Source organism: Cimex lectularius, unplaced genomic scaffold (assembly GCF_000648675.2).
Source record: "Cimex lectularius strain Harlan isolate CLEC.00 unplaced genomic scaffold, Clec_2.1 scaffold495, whole genome shotgun sequence".
Taxonomy (NCBI): domain Eukaryota; kingdom Metazoa; phylum Arthropoda; class Insecta; order Hemiptera; family Cimicidae; genus Cimex; species Cimex lectularius.
Window position 1 is genome coordinate 30,527 of NW_019393034.1, and position 15,067 is coordinate 45,593.

Genomic DNA, 15,067 nt, shown 5'->3' on the forward strand with positions numbered 1-15,067 from the left:
CCTTCTTGAAGGTGGGATAATAGGTCATCTCAAAAAACCACAACCAGTTTTTATTCACAACGTTTCGGATTTATTTTAATCCTTCCTCAGGTTTCAGACAACTTCTCAACTGTTCCGATAACCCTTGGATGTAAGGGAAAGTGACATAGGAAATGCCAGAAACATTTTCATCTTCTAGGTTTTCCGAGTTTTCGTTTGGGTTTATCTTCCACAGATTGTTATTGTTTAAAAATTTATTTACCATTTTTCTCGTATACCCATTCTTTTTTAAAATTTCCCGAATCAGTGTTTTGTCTTTGTTGGTAACACCTTTCGACTACAAATTGAAAACCCTTCTTAGTAATCCAATCAGCACATTAACTTTAGTTGACCATGAATGGGAGGAAACTTAAAATCTGTGATAGTTGTGATAATAATTGTTAAAATATTGTTAATAAAATAAATAAAATTTGTTGTTTAAAAATAGATTTATAAGAAAAATGCAATTTTAATTGTTAAGTGGTATTTTTAATGCTGATTCGTTGGTCTGTGATAAGATGTTGATAAGAGGTCAACGTCACATGAGAGGTTGTGATAAGAGTCTAGTCAGGTTCAAAATATTAAAACGTTTGTTTCTAGTCTGACTAACTACCACACTGGCTCTTTTTTAAAATAAACTGTTATAAAATGTTAATGACTGACGACCACTTTTTTAACCATTGTAAGTAGTGAAGAAACAATGATAACCATTCTGTGTACAGGCGTTAACTCACCTGAGGAAGGATTAAAATAAATCCGAAACGTTTTGGATAAAAACTGGTTGTGGTTTTTTAAGATTATCTATTATCCTACCTTCAAGAAGAAAGAATCATAAGATTAACAATTTATTTCATTGTTTTGCTCATAAAATTACACCGTTTTTGCAAGTGGCATCAGAACAGGGCATTTATATTTTTTGTAGTTTTTTCAAACTATGTATATGTAATTTTGTCCTTAAATTAACTAAAACATCCTTGTTTTAATGGAAACCAAATTAAACGAGATCAAAACTTCCTGAGTTTTGTAAGAATTATTTAATTATGATGGTAGGGAGAAAATTTATCAAAACACCGAAAAAACTTTATTTAAAATGTTTAAATGTAACAAATAATTTATTACCTGGTTGTGCTCATAAAATTTAACTAACAATTTATTACAAGTTTTTGCTCAAAATAGTGCGTTAAGAACAAAAGAGGCGTTGCGATTGTGATACTGATTATTGTGATAGACGCTGTGTGACTGTACGCGACGTGTGCTTGCGTCGGATAGATGTGCACACCCCACCAAAACGTAGCAAGGCGTCGGGTAGCATCGGGTAGCGTCGCATGACGTAGCATCGGGTAAGAGTGTTTCCTTATATTATCATTTTGTAAATTCTATTGTAGACATTCTGTTTACTATCTTGTCCCTTAATTCTGTTAAAACAGTTATTTTAATTAATCATAGGCAGAAACGCTTTTGTAATTATTCGATACTAGTGGGGATTCGTAGCTATTTCGTCAATGCGGTCCTACCATTGAAAATAAACCGAAAAAGCACGTGAAAATTATTACCATAAATTACAGGACCATGTTGAAATAAAATTGTCTAATTGTGTCATTTTGTATCCTTCGAATCTTGTCTATAAGATTATATCTATAAGTTGATTAAAATAGACATTACTTAGTTCATATGCCATTAACATAGATAACCGTAATTAACCTCTGTTCATTTATATTGTGTAATATACAGTTTTCTAAAATATTATCCGTGAACATGTTTACAGCAGTGTATTTGGGGGACACCTGCAGGATCGATTCCAATTCAGCTCATCAAATATCCGTTTAATCGATCTGCCAACGACTCTATATAATTTCATTTCTGTTGCGCCCAATTTAAAATTTAAAGCGATGTTTCATATTTTTCATAGACGGCGGATAACGGGCATTTTTCCCTGAGTATTATTTATGAGAATATGTTTCCAAGAAACACCGATGTATTGTATTAAATTACAGAAAGCTTTAAAATTTAAAGTTCTTTAAAATTTAAAGAATGGATTCATTTAGGAATTTTGATAAATAAAGAAGTTTATTTGTTATGATGACACAAACCTGTTAAAAACATCACGGATATGCGATTGATAATATGACTTATTACTTAACTCGCATAATTAACAAAAATTCTTGAAACCTGAAAAGAAATCCAGTGACTTTGTCCTCTCCCTTAAAATACCTTGATCATTGAATTTCCAATCATATGAATATTATTTATAGAATATCAATTTGAGCAAGGTCAATGAATGGCTCTCGGAGGGTTTCAATCGAAGAAGATGGATCACCCCAACTAAGAATAGGTCAACTATTTCTATTTTTGGCTCCATATAAAGAGCATATTAATGCCACCCGTTTCGAAAATCGTGCTTGAACACAGAAACGAGTATTCTTCATTTCTTAGCTCTTTACAGAGGTCGTGAGATGCGGTCTGGTGTGATGTAGGTTTCAGAAAAACATTTTCTTTATCGTGCCAACGTTTCGATCTTTATTGAGATCATCTTCAGGGTTCAAAGTGTTTGTTTTCTGCGTAATTGTGCCATTCTTGCGTGTCGTGTTGAGAGTGCTCTCACACAAATCAAGATCGAAACGTTGACACGATAAAGAAAATGTTTTTCTGAAACCTACATCACGCCAGACCGCATCTCACGATTTCTGAATAATTATCTACTAACGGTCACTAATCACCACACATCTTTACAGAGGGTAAAGCGACTGACCTGATGGAACGCTATGACGCTACCCGATTCCACCCGACGCAAATCCAAAGTCTAAGATTGTATTACCCCGTGCACATCTGCCCGATGCCACGCAACGCTACCCTACTCTACGCTCTGCGATCCCCTCTGCCCAGATTTTCGTCGGGTAGCATTGAGTACAGTCGAAGACAAAAGAACCGGACACTCATATTTTTATTCAAACTACATGTATTATTGTCAATACTTTTTAAAAGGATAGTTCCTACTCACAGTAAGTGAGTTTTTTAGACCTAAAACTGTCCATAATAAACAACCTAATAGAAATAGAAGTATATAGAAAACCCACAACTACAGACACTATGATACCAGCGGATTCTTCCCACCCATGGTCAAAAGGCTGCTGGTTTCATTTGGCTCATAGACCGGATGTTAAAACTTCCTCTAAAACCTGATAACTATAAAAAAGAATTAAAAACTATTAAAACCTTAGCAAAAAACAACGGGTATCAAGAAATATTTATTGATAGGTTGCTAGTTAAAAGAATAAAAAAACGAATCAACAATAGGACTCATTCACCCTACCACAAATGAATCAGTAGGTTTCCGTTGTTTGCCATACATTGGTGAATTATCGCAAAAAGTTAGTAAAATTTTTAAACAAGAAGGTTTTAGAATAGCTTTTAGAAGTACGGGTTCACTTAAAAACATCCTTTCAAAACCTAAAGACAAAGTAGACAACTTGGCAAAAAGTGGGGTTTACCAACTCAATTGTAATTATTGTGATATTAAATATATAGGACAAAGCGGTAGAGAAATAAAAACAAGAGTAAAAGAACACTTGCCTAAATCGAGCAAATTTTCGGAATTTAAGGACCATCTAAAAGAAACAAAACATAATTTCAATTCAAATTTAAATACAAGAGTGTTACATAGTTTCAACAAAGGGAAAGAACTAGATTGGTTTGAGAAATTTGAAATTAAAAAGTGTAAAATTGAACATGGTGATAAATGCATTAATAATATAACAGATTTTGATCTACCTCCCATTTTAAATATGTACATAAATAATATCACTAATTATTTTAATTGTTATTATTTTTATAGTAATTTATAGTAATATTAAGTATTTATTATTCTAATATTTATTTGTGTTATAATTTCCGCGTTTCGCACGTTCAAATTGAGCGTCATTGAAAAAAAAAAATCAGCTGATAATTGGAACGTCGCGTTGGCGGAGGTATCAGCGGTTCACTTTGGAAATTCATGTCGAGAGACGTGGTTGTAGAAGTCATTCAACCTGATGATGAACTAAAAGGCTCGAAATCCGGATAAAAAAACTTACTGTGAGGAGGAACTATCCTTTTAAAAAGTATTGAACACCACACTCACTCCATCATTTATCATTTCTATGTATTATTGTCGTTATATTAATTACGACATACTTGTTTTAATATAAACCAAATTAACCGAGATCAAAAATTCATTAGTTTTTTAAGTTAATTTTAATGGTTTGGTAGAAAATTGATCAAAACACCGGAAAACCATTTTTTGATATAATGAATTTATCTAGCAATTTATTACACGGTTTTGCTCATAAAATTCAACTAACAATTTATTTCATATTTTTGCTCATAAAATTACACCATTTTCGTCGAGTAGCGTCGTTGAAATATAATGGATATTTCATTACGTTTTCAATTTTTGAGATAATAGTTTAGGGGTGTACGATTTTGAAAAAAGGGGGTATGACAGAAGTTTCAGACACCTTGTATTTTTGCATGTTGAGATTTGTTGTTTTTATTAGCCTGAGTGTGTAGTGTGTGTGGGATGATGGTAGAATATGGAGTACATTATAAACCTTGAATTAAATTAGCTAAATACAGATGGGAATACCGTGTGCTACACCACTTGTTGTTTGAATGTCAAATGAGAAAAACGTTTTAACAATGAACGAGAATGTATTTAAGAAGTTCTTTTCAGAGGATCTTCGGAAGAGGTCAAAACAGAAAAAACTTCCTTACTGTTTTCGCCGAGCTTTCGACAGTTTTATACTGTCATCTTCAGGACCGTAAGGAAGTTTTCTCTGTTTTGACCTCTTCCGAAGATCCTCTGAAAAGAACTTCTTGTATCCAGCAGGTCGATAATCTATTTTCATCGAGAATGTATTTAACGGTAATTATTCAGATATCGTGAGATGCGGTCGGGAGTGATGTAGGTTTCAGAAAAACATTTTCTTTATCGTGCCAACGTTTCGATCTTTTATTGAGATCATCTTCAGGGCCTGGGATTTACAAACAATGTTTACATTTAACAAATACATTTAGGATGTGGATAAGTGAATTTATACAATGCAAAATATATTTTATATTCAAACAAAGTATTTCTACTCACTCATATACTTTGTTTATTGTTTGTTACAATACTTTGTTTGAATATAAAATATATTATGCATTGTATAAATTCACTTATCCACATCCTAAATGTATTTGTTAAATGTAAACATTGTTTGTAAATCCCAGGCCCTGAAGATGATCTCAACAAAAGATCGAAACGTTGGCACGATAAAGAAAATATTTTTCTGAAACCTACATCACTCCCGACCGCATCTCACGATATCTGAATAACTATAGATTAACGGTCACTAATCTCTACACAAATGTATTTAACTTTAAAAATTTCAGGGGGGCAAATGGACCTAAATCGACGGATAAGGCTGAATTTTCTAAAGAGGAATTTTTGCACTTTATTTTCCATGATTATCTAAAGAAAATTAAGTAAAGAGAACTGCATTGATGGCTATCAATATGTCTTACATAAAGATGTTATGTCAGAAAGGGGTCTGAAACTTTAGAACATTTATTACGATGGAGATTGTTCTTTATTCTCGTTTAGAAAGGTCAGGCCAATTTCATATTTGCCAAACGTACCATCGTGATCCGCCTCTCCAAATATTCCGGAGCCGTTCCATAGAAATTGTTTCACGATGTTTCAAGTTTCACTTATCATTGATTACTTGCGTAACGTATATTCTAACGTGGGGCCGTAAACGTGAGGAAAATTAAAAGAAACGCTTCCTCCGGAAAACCCCGTTTAGGATAAGAAGGATAAGACGTAGGAGATTTATCTCGTCGGATTAATCAGCGACTCCGGCCGGAACACCCCACTATGCAAGTCGTCTCGTACGTCTGCATACCGGGCCCCCATACCGCTTAATCCGTTCTAACTTGTTCCAGGCCCGTTTCTAAAAAGGAAGTGATTATTCGCTCGCTTTCCCATCACGGAAGGCGGACGGACGAGTGATTAATCGGTGAAATTTTCCGATAGTCTCATACTCTCGGAGACCCTGGGATATGATTTTGTTTCGGATTAAAATGAGTTTGCCTTTTATCTCGGCCCAACTTTGTTAATTATCGCAGTTATGAATTTTTTTCTTTCTCGTCAAACGGGATTCGTTATGATACTGTATGCTCAGGCACGATTTTTCAAAAAATATCTTCTTTATTGTTTCCATCCATCATGCCGATTCTTCACCCTGCGCTTATTCTAGATAACCGGGTTTCAAATACAGTTTAATTTACTCATCAAGAATTTGATTCTTCAGCGACTTTATAATATTAATTTATTTTATTTATTGCTATCTGTACAAAATATACATTGAGCAAATATCTTTCATTTAATTAAGGTTTTTTTTAGTTGAGATAAAACAGTCAGGGTCACGAGCGGGTTATAAACTAAGTATATCTTCACTAAAGTTCTCCCTGGCCATTTCATTTGTCGCCGAGAATCAAATTTCAATTTCATCAATTTCATTTTTCAAAATCAACACGACATTTTAAAAATGGCAAAAAGAAGGGAAAATTCAAAAGGTGGGGTTGAGATGGGAAGTTAGTGTCCGAGTAGATCGAAGTAGATAGATCAAGTGGTAGAGATCTTAAATAGTTTTATTTTTGTTATTTTTTTACCTTTTTTGACTTCAATTATTCCATTCACAACTGTTTAATCAATTACTAAAAAACATCAATAAAATTTATTTATGCATTATCATAATAAAAAAATATTCAAGAATTCATCAGGTAGCAAAAACCAGCAAAATTTCTTTAATCTCTAAGCAGCATATTTTAGATTATTTACCTATAATTATAATGTGTGGTGTTCAGTGACCGTTAGTCAATGATTATTCGGAGATCGTGAGATGAGGTCTTGTGTGATGTAGTTCAGAAAAAATTTTATTCATCGTACCAACGTTTCGATCTTTATTGAGATCATCTTCAGAGCTCAAAGTGTGTTTTCTGCTTAGATGTATCAGTGTTATGTGTCGTGTTGAGAGTGTTGTGATGTATGTGACGACACACATGAATGACACGTCTACATGGAAAACAAACACTTTGAGCCCTGAAGATGATCTAAATAAAGATCGAAACGTTGACATGATTAAGAAAATGTTTTTTTCTAAAACCTACGTCACACCAGACCGCATCTCACGATCTCCAATTTTATTGTAATTCTTTTGTGTACATGCTTTATGACAATCAATTCGGCTTGAAAGATTTTTGTAAATAATCTTCTGCTCTTAAATAGGTAGTCATTCATTTTCAGCCTATATTCAATGTATTGATTAGGAGGATGAGAGGTGTAGTTGAAATGTTGGTGAATAATGATAAAATGTCTGGGGATATGAGAGAGAGGGAGAGGGAGAGGGAGAGGGAGAGGGATNATAGAGAGAGAGAGAGAGATATGAGGGGATGTTAATTTTATTGATTTTAATTCACTAATTTCGTAGTCCACTTGACCAATTAATATATTATAATTAATTAAGGTTTTTAGTTGAGATAAAAAAGTCAATGGCACGAGCGGAATTCGAACCCACGATCTTCGGCTTGATACGCCGCTGATCGCGGTCACGATATCAAGTGGTAAAGCAGCGGCGTATCTAGTCTTTATACAAATTTATCCATATTTGCTTAGTGGCCATACTTGACCATATTAATCATTACAAATAATCACGCTTTCTCTCCAAAGTTTTTGTTCGTTTTCGAAAAATTAGTGACACGAGCGGGATTCGAACCCACGACCTTCGGCTCCATACGCCGCTGCTCTAACCAGTGGAGCTATTTTCAAAAGAGGATCCGTCGTAGGTTGAGATGGGGAGTTGGTGTCCCAGGGGATCGAAGTCTAGATAGTTCAATGGACAGAGCAGCGGCGTACTGAGCCGATGGTCGTGGGTTCGAATCCCGCTCGTAGCACTAATTTTTCATCTCAACCAAAAACCTTGGAAAGAAAGTGTGATTAATTGGAATGATTGATATGATCGAGTATGGCCACTAAGCAAATGTGGATAAATTTGTATAAAGGACAGAAAGATTAATAAATGACATATTGACAATCATCATCATCAACCAAAAACCTTGGAGGGAAAAGTGATTATTTTATTATACAAAATAATCTAAAACATAAGGTGAATTTATTTAATTAGCCTGGAGTGTATGTTAGGGTTTATTTTTTAGATATTTGTGTTAAAAATATTATTTATTTTTGCTAGCTTAGTTGTTGCTTAATATTTTCCGTGGTAAATGTATTGTTTTTTTAATCTGCTCGTCCGGGTTCAGTGAGCTTTGGATGCGTTGATAAAATAGAGAAAACAAAGTACGTTTCGAAGCGGAAAGTAACATTGAATAAAAAGGACGGGCCAAATGGATTCGGTCTCCGGCCCGTCGAATGATTGGCGGTGTGGAAAAAAGCGTGGAAGCTGTAGGCTCGCACCTGACCTCTGCTTGGGAAATAGGCGTAGTGCTCCCTGCGGAGATGCCGGCAGATTGCTTTGGGGCTTCGGCCCCCAATAACTAACGCTGATTGGAAACACGGCCCGACACCGCAGACTTTGTATTTAAATTACATTTGTTCTAGCCGGTATCAACTTGAGGGGATCTTCGCCCCCCCAACCCCCCTAAGCGCCAAATGGAACGGTTTGTGTATTCTACCTCGCTTTTGCATGCATTACTATCACTAAGAACTATTTGACCCGAACTACTGTATAAATTTTAATACATTTCCCTCATTTGCATGGGATGCGGAGGGATTTACTTTTAAATTTCAGATGAATGAGTTATCAGGACACATTTCTTTTCAGATAATACTACATTATAAGAATATAATTTAAAATATTACTGGCAAAGGTACAGCAATTCTTTATAGGGTGTTCTTTTTCAGATGGCTCGGCTGATTTTTCTTGAACCAATGATGCTATAAAAAAAACACCACTTGTTTAATGTGTGGTGTTTAGTGGCCGTAAGTTAATGATTACTTGGTGATCGTGAGATGAGGGTTTCGATCTTTATTGAGATCATCTTCAGAGCCTGGGATTTATGAACATTGTTTGAATTTTACAAATATATCTAGCATGTGAAAAAAACCTGAAAGGATATTCAGGCCGAACCATTACCCATTTTTTCCCAAATATCGTTTTATCCCGATTTCCTTCCCCACACCTTCAAAATCCAACGTATATAAACATAAAACATCAATATCTGAGCGGTAGCCGAGTGGTTAGCATGAGAGACTCTCACGCCGCGCTCGTGGGTTCGATTCCCACCGTTGCCCCTGGCCCTTTTTTCCCAATAACCCCCCAAATTTGAACACACATATACGAATTTGTCACATGGCTAATATGCATAGTTCATAACGAAAAAAAAAATGCCTGCCTTCCGTAAAGGTTCAAAGATTTGCCGTTTTTAACCACTCTTCAAAGGTGTTCAGATCGATAGAGTCGGGGGAGATGGATTGACAAGCATTTCTATTCTTTTTCGTAGTTCTTCAACTGAGGTTGCTGGGTTATGATTGGTGTAGACACTGTCTTTTAAATGGCCCCACAGAAAATAACCAAGTGGAGTTAAATCTGGTGATCGAGGAAGCCATCACATCGGGTCATGAAGTCCTATCCACCTATCTCGGAAGTGACGATTCAAATAACGTCTCATCTGCGAAGAATTGTGTGCGGGACCTCCATCAACCTGGAGAATTATTCTTTGTCCTTCTCCAAAGGAACATCATCTAATAGTGATGGTAAAACCTCTCTCAAAAAATTGAAGAAACTATTTATATTATTTTTGTAGTAATTTGGCCCAATCAATTTATTTCCGAGAAGCCCACACCAAACGTAGATGACGAAACTAAGAAAGCCCCAGATTTTGCACACGTTCAAAAATTCCAACGGTTTAGTATGCCATTAGAGGTGAACTTGGATTCATCAGACCAAAGAATGTATGGGAGAACGTTTTCTTCAGCCTCCCAAATCGTCATTTGTGCAAGGAACGTTAGACGCCTGTCATAATCTGAGCCCCGAAGTCCCTGGACAAGATGAGAGCCATACGGCTTAATATTGTATGTCCGAAGTTCATTTCTAACTTTATTTTTTGAAAAACCTAAAACCCTTCCAACATTTCGGACAGAGGAATTCGGATTTTCGCGAACATACAGTAAAATGTTCAGCTCCTCGTCGAAATTACACTGCCGGTTTCTTTTTGCCATAACTGTCCAATTTTTGGCCAATGGACCATTGTTTTCAGCTTAAAGGTTTCTTCAAAACAATGTGTTAGGATGTATAGGTTTGTATTTGTAATTTTTAAGTTAAACTGGGCTTGAGGTATTCCTGATTACCTTTTCTCCAGAAAGGTAAAAGTTTGAAAATAGACTAAAAGATACTAAACAGGTATTTTTTCTTTTTTCGATAGCGTCATTGATTTCAGAAAAATTCAGCCGGGCATCTAATAAGGACATTCTGTATAGTCGTGTAGTAATTTCAAGTTAGTAGTGTTGAAGGTTTTGATGAGACAAGATGAGACAAAGATGAGACGTACATAATTTTCTCAATCGTTAACAATCTTGTAGTTTTTTGTGTCTGTGGTTTTCTTTTGGTTCTATCCGTTCGATGTATTTGATAATTAACAATTTTTGTGATGCGCTTGACATTTGCAATGTCAAAAAGGAGAGGTTCAATTAATTAGGGATTTGATTAATTAAGGTTGAGATAAAAAAGTCAGTGTCACGAGCGGGATTCGAACCCACGACCTTCGGCTTGATAGGCCGCTACTCTACCACTTGAGCTATCGTGACTTCGATCCCCACGGCCACTAACTTCCCATCTCATTCATTGAAAATTCAAAAAGTGGGGTTGAGATGGGAAGTTAGTGTCCGAGTGGATCGAAGTCACCATAGCTCAAGTGGTAGAACAGCGGCGTATTTAGCCGAAGATCGTGGGTTCAAATCCCGCTCGTGACCCTGACTTTTTTATCTCCACTAAAAACCTTAATTAATTGACAGGTATTTGATAATGTTCTTCATTGTCATATATTGTTCACATATTTTATTTTCTTTGATGCTTTCTTGTAAGTAATTTTGTTAAGAAATTAAACAAAGAAGTTTTTAACGTGATATATTATGATGGAGGTCAATAAGCAATTAAAACTATGGTAAATTCTATTGTAGTCTGTGAAGAGAAGAACCTGCCGTTTTAATTTTACGATAATCCTGGGTTTATTTAATATTAAATCCTTGCCAATTTAAAAAAAAAAATTAATACAAACATACCAAGCCAGCAAGAAGAGTTCGAAATCATTGAAAAGACACTTCGCATCAATCGGAATTTTTCGACAATATTTATTTCGAGCAAGGAGAAGAGGAAATTCCGTCGTTTGTACAAAACAGAAAACAGAAGGAGCCGGTAGCTTTCTGTAAAGATTAAACAGTCTAATTAACCCCGAGTAATTTACTTTTGGGGAGAAACTTTCCGTCAGTCACCCTGCGAACATTTTTGAACAAGCGGAAAACAAACTCTAGCAATTTGTTCATCTAAGCAAAATTAAAAACTATAAACGACTTGTATAAGTTAGTGATTGCTTTAACAAGCATAATGTTCGTTTAAGTAGTCAATTATCTGATTATAGGCGAGGTTGACACACATATACTTTGGGAAAAAGCACGCGTAGTCAGGCAGGTAGAAACGGGTTGTTCGATGTGCCCCACTAACTCTTCGGCTCCGTACAGAGAGCGTGTAGGAATGCTTTCCTATATGACAATTGTAACGGTAGCGAGTATTCTATCACAAAGAACCCATTAATTGAAAAAATCTGAAAAATTCTACCACATTCCATTTAACTCGACGCTAATAGATGTATATTAATCTGTGATGAACATTGAAAAATATATCTTATCAATCTGACTATATCTGTCTACCTATGTAGCACTAACAATACGTAGTTTCTCCACTCCATGCATTTTTCCTTATTTTCTTAGGTTATTTTTGCAAATTTGTTACTATTTACCAAAAAAAAGTGAGTGTCGAACAGGTCCAACTTTTATATTTAGCGTCGCATTTTAAAACGGATCAATAAACACTTTCTGTTCTTTCAAGCAACAATCGAAACTCCTGAAAGTTAGATTGAACTCGACTTACAATTGGACTTAAGAAAAAGTAAGCCAATTGCAACAAGAACAAATTAAATCTAGCCTAAACCTTCTAACTACCATCCTCTTATGTGTTACTTGTGTTATATTGCTTTTAAAAAAATAATCAATTATTTTATATTTTATTAGTACTCATATTTGGATATCAATCTTTCTTTCTTCTCATATCTTAATAGAGGTTTAATCTTTTCTCATTTTTAAGCAAACAAATGTCTTTTATTCTCTTTTTTTATGAAGGGAAATCGTTAAAAATTGCCTACACAATTTGTTCTCTCCCCTTGTTACCCAATCTCGGTTCACCCCAGAACCTTTTTGAAAAGCAAAGTTATTCACCTAATCCTAAGCCATTGGCTTTAAAGACAACATAGGGTCAAGTAATCCGCCGATTAACTGGAACGGACTTAAGTGGCACTAAAGTCCCCCAAGCATGCACAAGTATTAATATATCCTCTCGGCCTATTAATACATTAACGCAGGTCTTTGGTAGATTTGTCGACTTATATTCTTAATTGGCCGTTAAGGGGGAAGATATCCTTTTTAATTTTTAACTTTACTTTTACTAGATAGAATTTAATGTGTTTATTATTACTTGATGATTATTTGGAGGTCGTGAGATGCGCTCTGGTTTGACGTAGGTTTTAGAAAAACATTTTCTTTATCGTGCCAACGTTTCGATCTTTACAGAGATCATCTTCAGGGTCTGGAATTTATAAACATTGTTTAAATTTTACAAATACATGTAAGATGTGAAAAAAATGAATTTATACAATGCTACAAAATTTTAGATTAAAAAAATGAATTTATACAATGCTAGAAAATTTTAGATTAAAAAAATAAAGATCTAAATTTTGGGACGATAAAGAAAATGGTTTTCTAAAACCTACGTCACACCAGACCGCATTTCACGACCTCTAAATAATCCATAGAATTTAATTTTTATACAAATTTAATTTTTAAGGATCTCTAGCATCTTACTATAATATTACGGTATTTGAGTAATTTTGCCATTTTTCGGTATGATTTTCTCAAAATTTATATGATCTTTTACAGCAATTTTTCTTTTTTGTGTTTCTCAGTGTGCTACAAATTTGGACTTAAGGGCTTTTAAAAAATATTGAAACGTTCGAAAATTATTACACAATTTTACTCTTTTTTTCATAAAAATAGTATTTTTACGCTTCTGGGTAGATTTTGAAACAACGCTTGTTTCGATGATTTGAATATTATTTCTCCATAAAATAAGAAGAATAACTTATAATATGATTTAGAGAAAAATTGTGCAGAAATGTGATCAAATACAACTATTCAGGAAAATCGATTTAGCTCGAATTTATTTTGTTCCCTTCCAATTTACACCATTAAAAAATTACGCACCCATTCTCCTTGCAATTGGGCGTCGATAGACAATGTTTTCTTTAATAAATATTTATAAAATGTGTACCACGGCATTATGAATGAGTACAATTTTAATATTTAAAAGTAAAAATTTTCATTTGTAACTAATAGATTTTTTCTTTCTAGGTAAGTGTTTGACCGAGCGGATCTCATAAAATTGTCCAAGAAACTTGAAGAAGCCCAAGGTTTGAATTTTTACGTCACTTTTTCAATTTAATGCTTAATGGTTTATCACATTGCAGAGTTCAATTTGAAAATTGGAATTGTTTTCATTTTGTCTTGAACCGAGTTCAAATAAAGATCCTGGTTCAAATTTAATATTTCGTCGAGCGTGGGTAAATTATGTAATATGCTAAACTGCATTGTAAAACAATTAAAATTTAATAAATTCCCGAAAATAATTAAAGAGCTTTTAAGTGAGCATCTAAAGTATGTTAATCAATATTCCTACAAAAAATTCATGTAGATCAAAAAATATTTATGACTTTTCGGTTTATATATTGACAATGTAATAACAATGTAGCTTCATTACAATAAACGAATATTATTTTTATTATTATTATTAAACGGAGATCAAAATTTAACGACGTCCATTTCATAATAATACAGTGTGTATGCTGTTGAAAGCGTGCTCTCACCATACAACTTTTGATGTTTTGTACACAAGTTTCAATAAAATTATCAAATTTTGCCTTTTTAATTTTTTTTTACATAGTTCTAATTGTGCTATGTTTGGTTATAATCAGGAATGTTATTGGGCTGATGCAAAAACAGTGCAGGTTTTGAAAAGGCAGACAAATCTATTTTTAAGTTTTATAAAATAAAGAAAATTTATTCGAAATATTTTCCAGAACAATCTATACGTCTTTTCCAACGTGTAATGAGGGTTTTTATTTTGCAGATATAAAAATATTTATTTCGGCTCACAATACGTATTGGAAGGCGTTTTCGGGTTCACCGCGTTCTCTAAAAATTTTACCATTCAAGAGAGCTACCCAAACATTAGGCAGCTTACAAAGATTAGCAAACCTATGTATCACAGGGGCGATGAGAACAACCCCTACAAACGCATTAGAAACCTTGCTAAACCTACCTCCACTTGAAATATTCATACAAGGAGAGGCTAGGAAAAGCTCATTTAGGCTCCAAAAACAATTACATTGGAAAGGAACCAAACAATTCGGGCATACAACCATAATCAATAAAATCAGACACCCATTGTTAGAAATGGGGACTGACTACATGATCCCGGAAACAATCTTCACAACTTCCTATAAAGTCTCAACAGACTATAAAGGAGAGGAAGAACACAGGAAAGCATCAGATACAATGACATGGTATACGGATGGCTCCAAAACAAACGAAGGAACCGGATCAGGCGTTTTCTGTACAAGCCCAAAATATGAGCAATCAAACTCATTAGGGAAGTATACTTCGGTCTTTCAAGCAGAAATACATGCCATCAAT

The 15,067-nt window shown here is 34.4% G+C and overlaps 1 non-coding gene across 1 annotated transcript; it reads right to left on the reverse strand.

Annotated features, from left to right (window-relative positions):
- Positions 1 to 10,782: 10,782 nt before the first annotated feature.
- Trnad-auc lies at positions 10,783 to 10,855 on the reverse strand. Its single transcript has one exon. It is a non-coding gene; the product is annotated as a tRNA-Asp (tRNA).
- Positions 10,856 to 15,067: the final 4,212 nt, after the last annotated feature.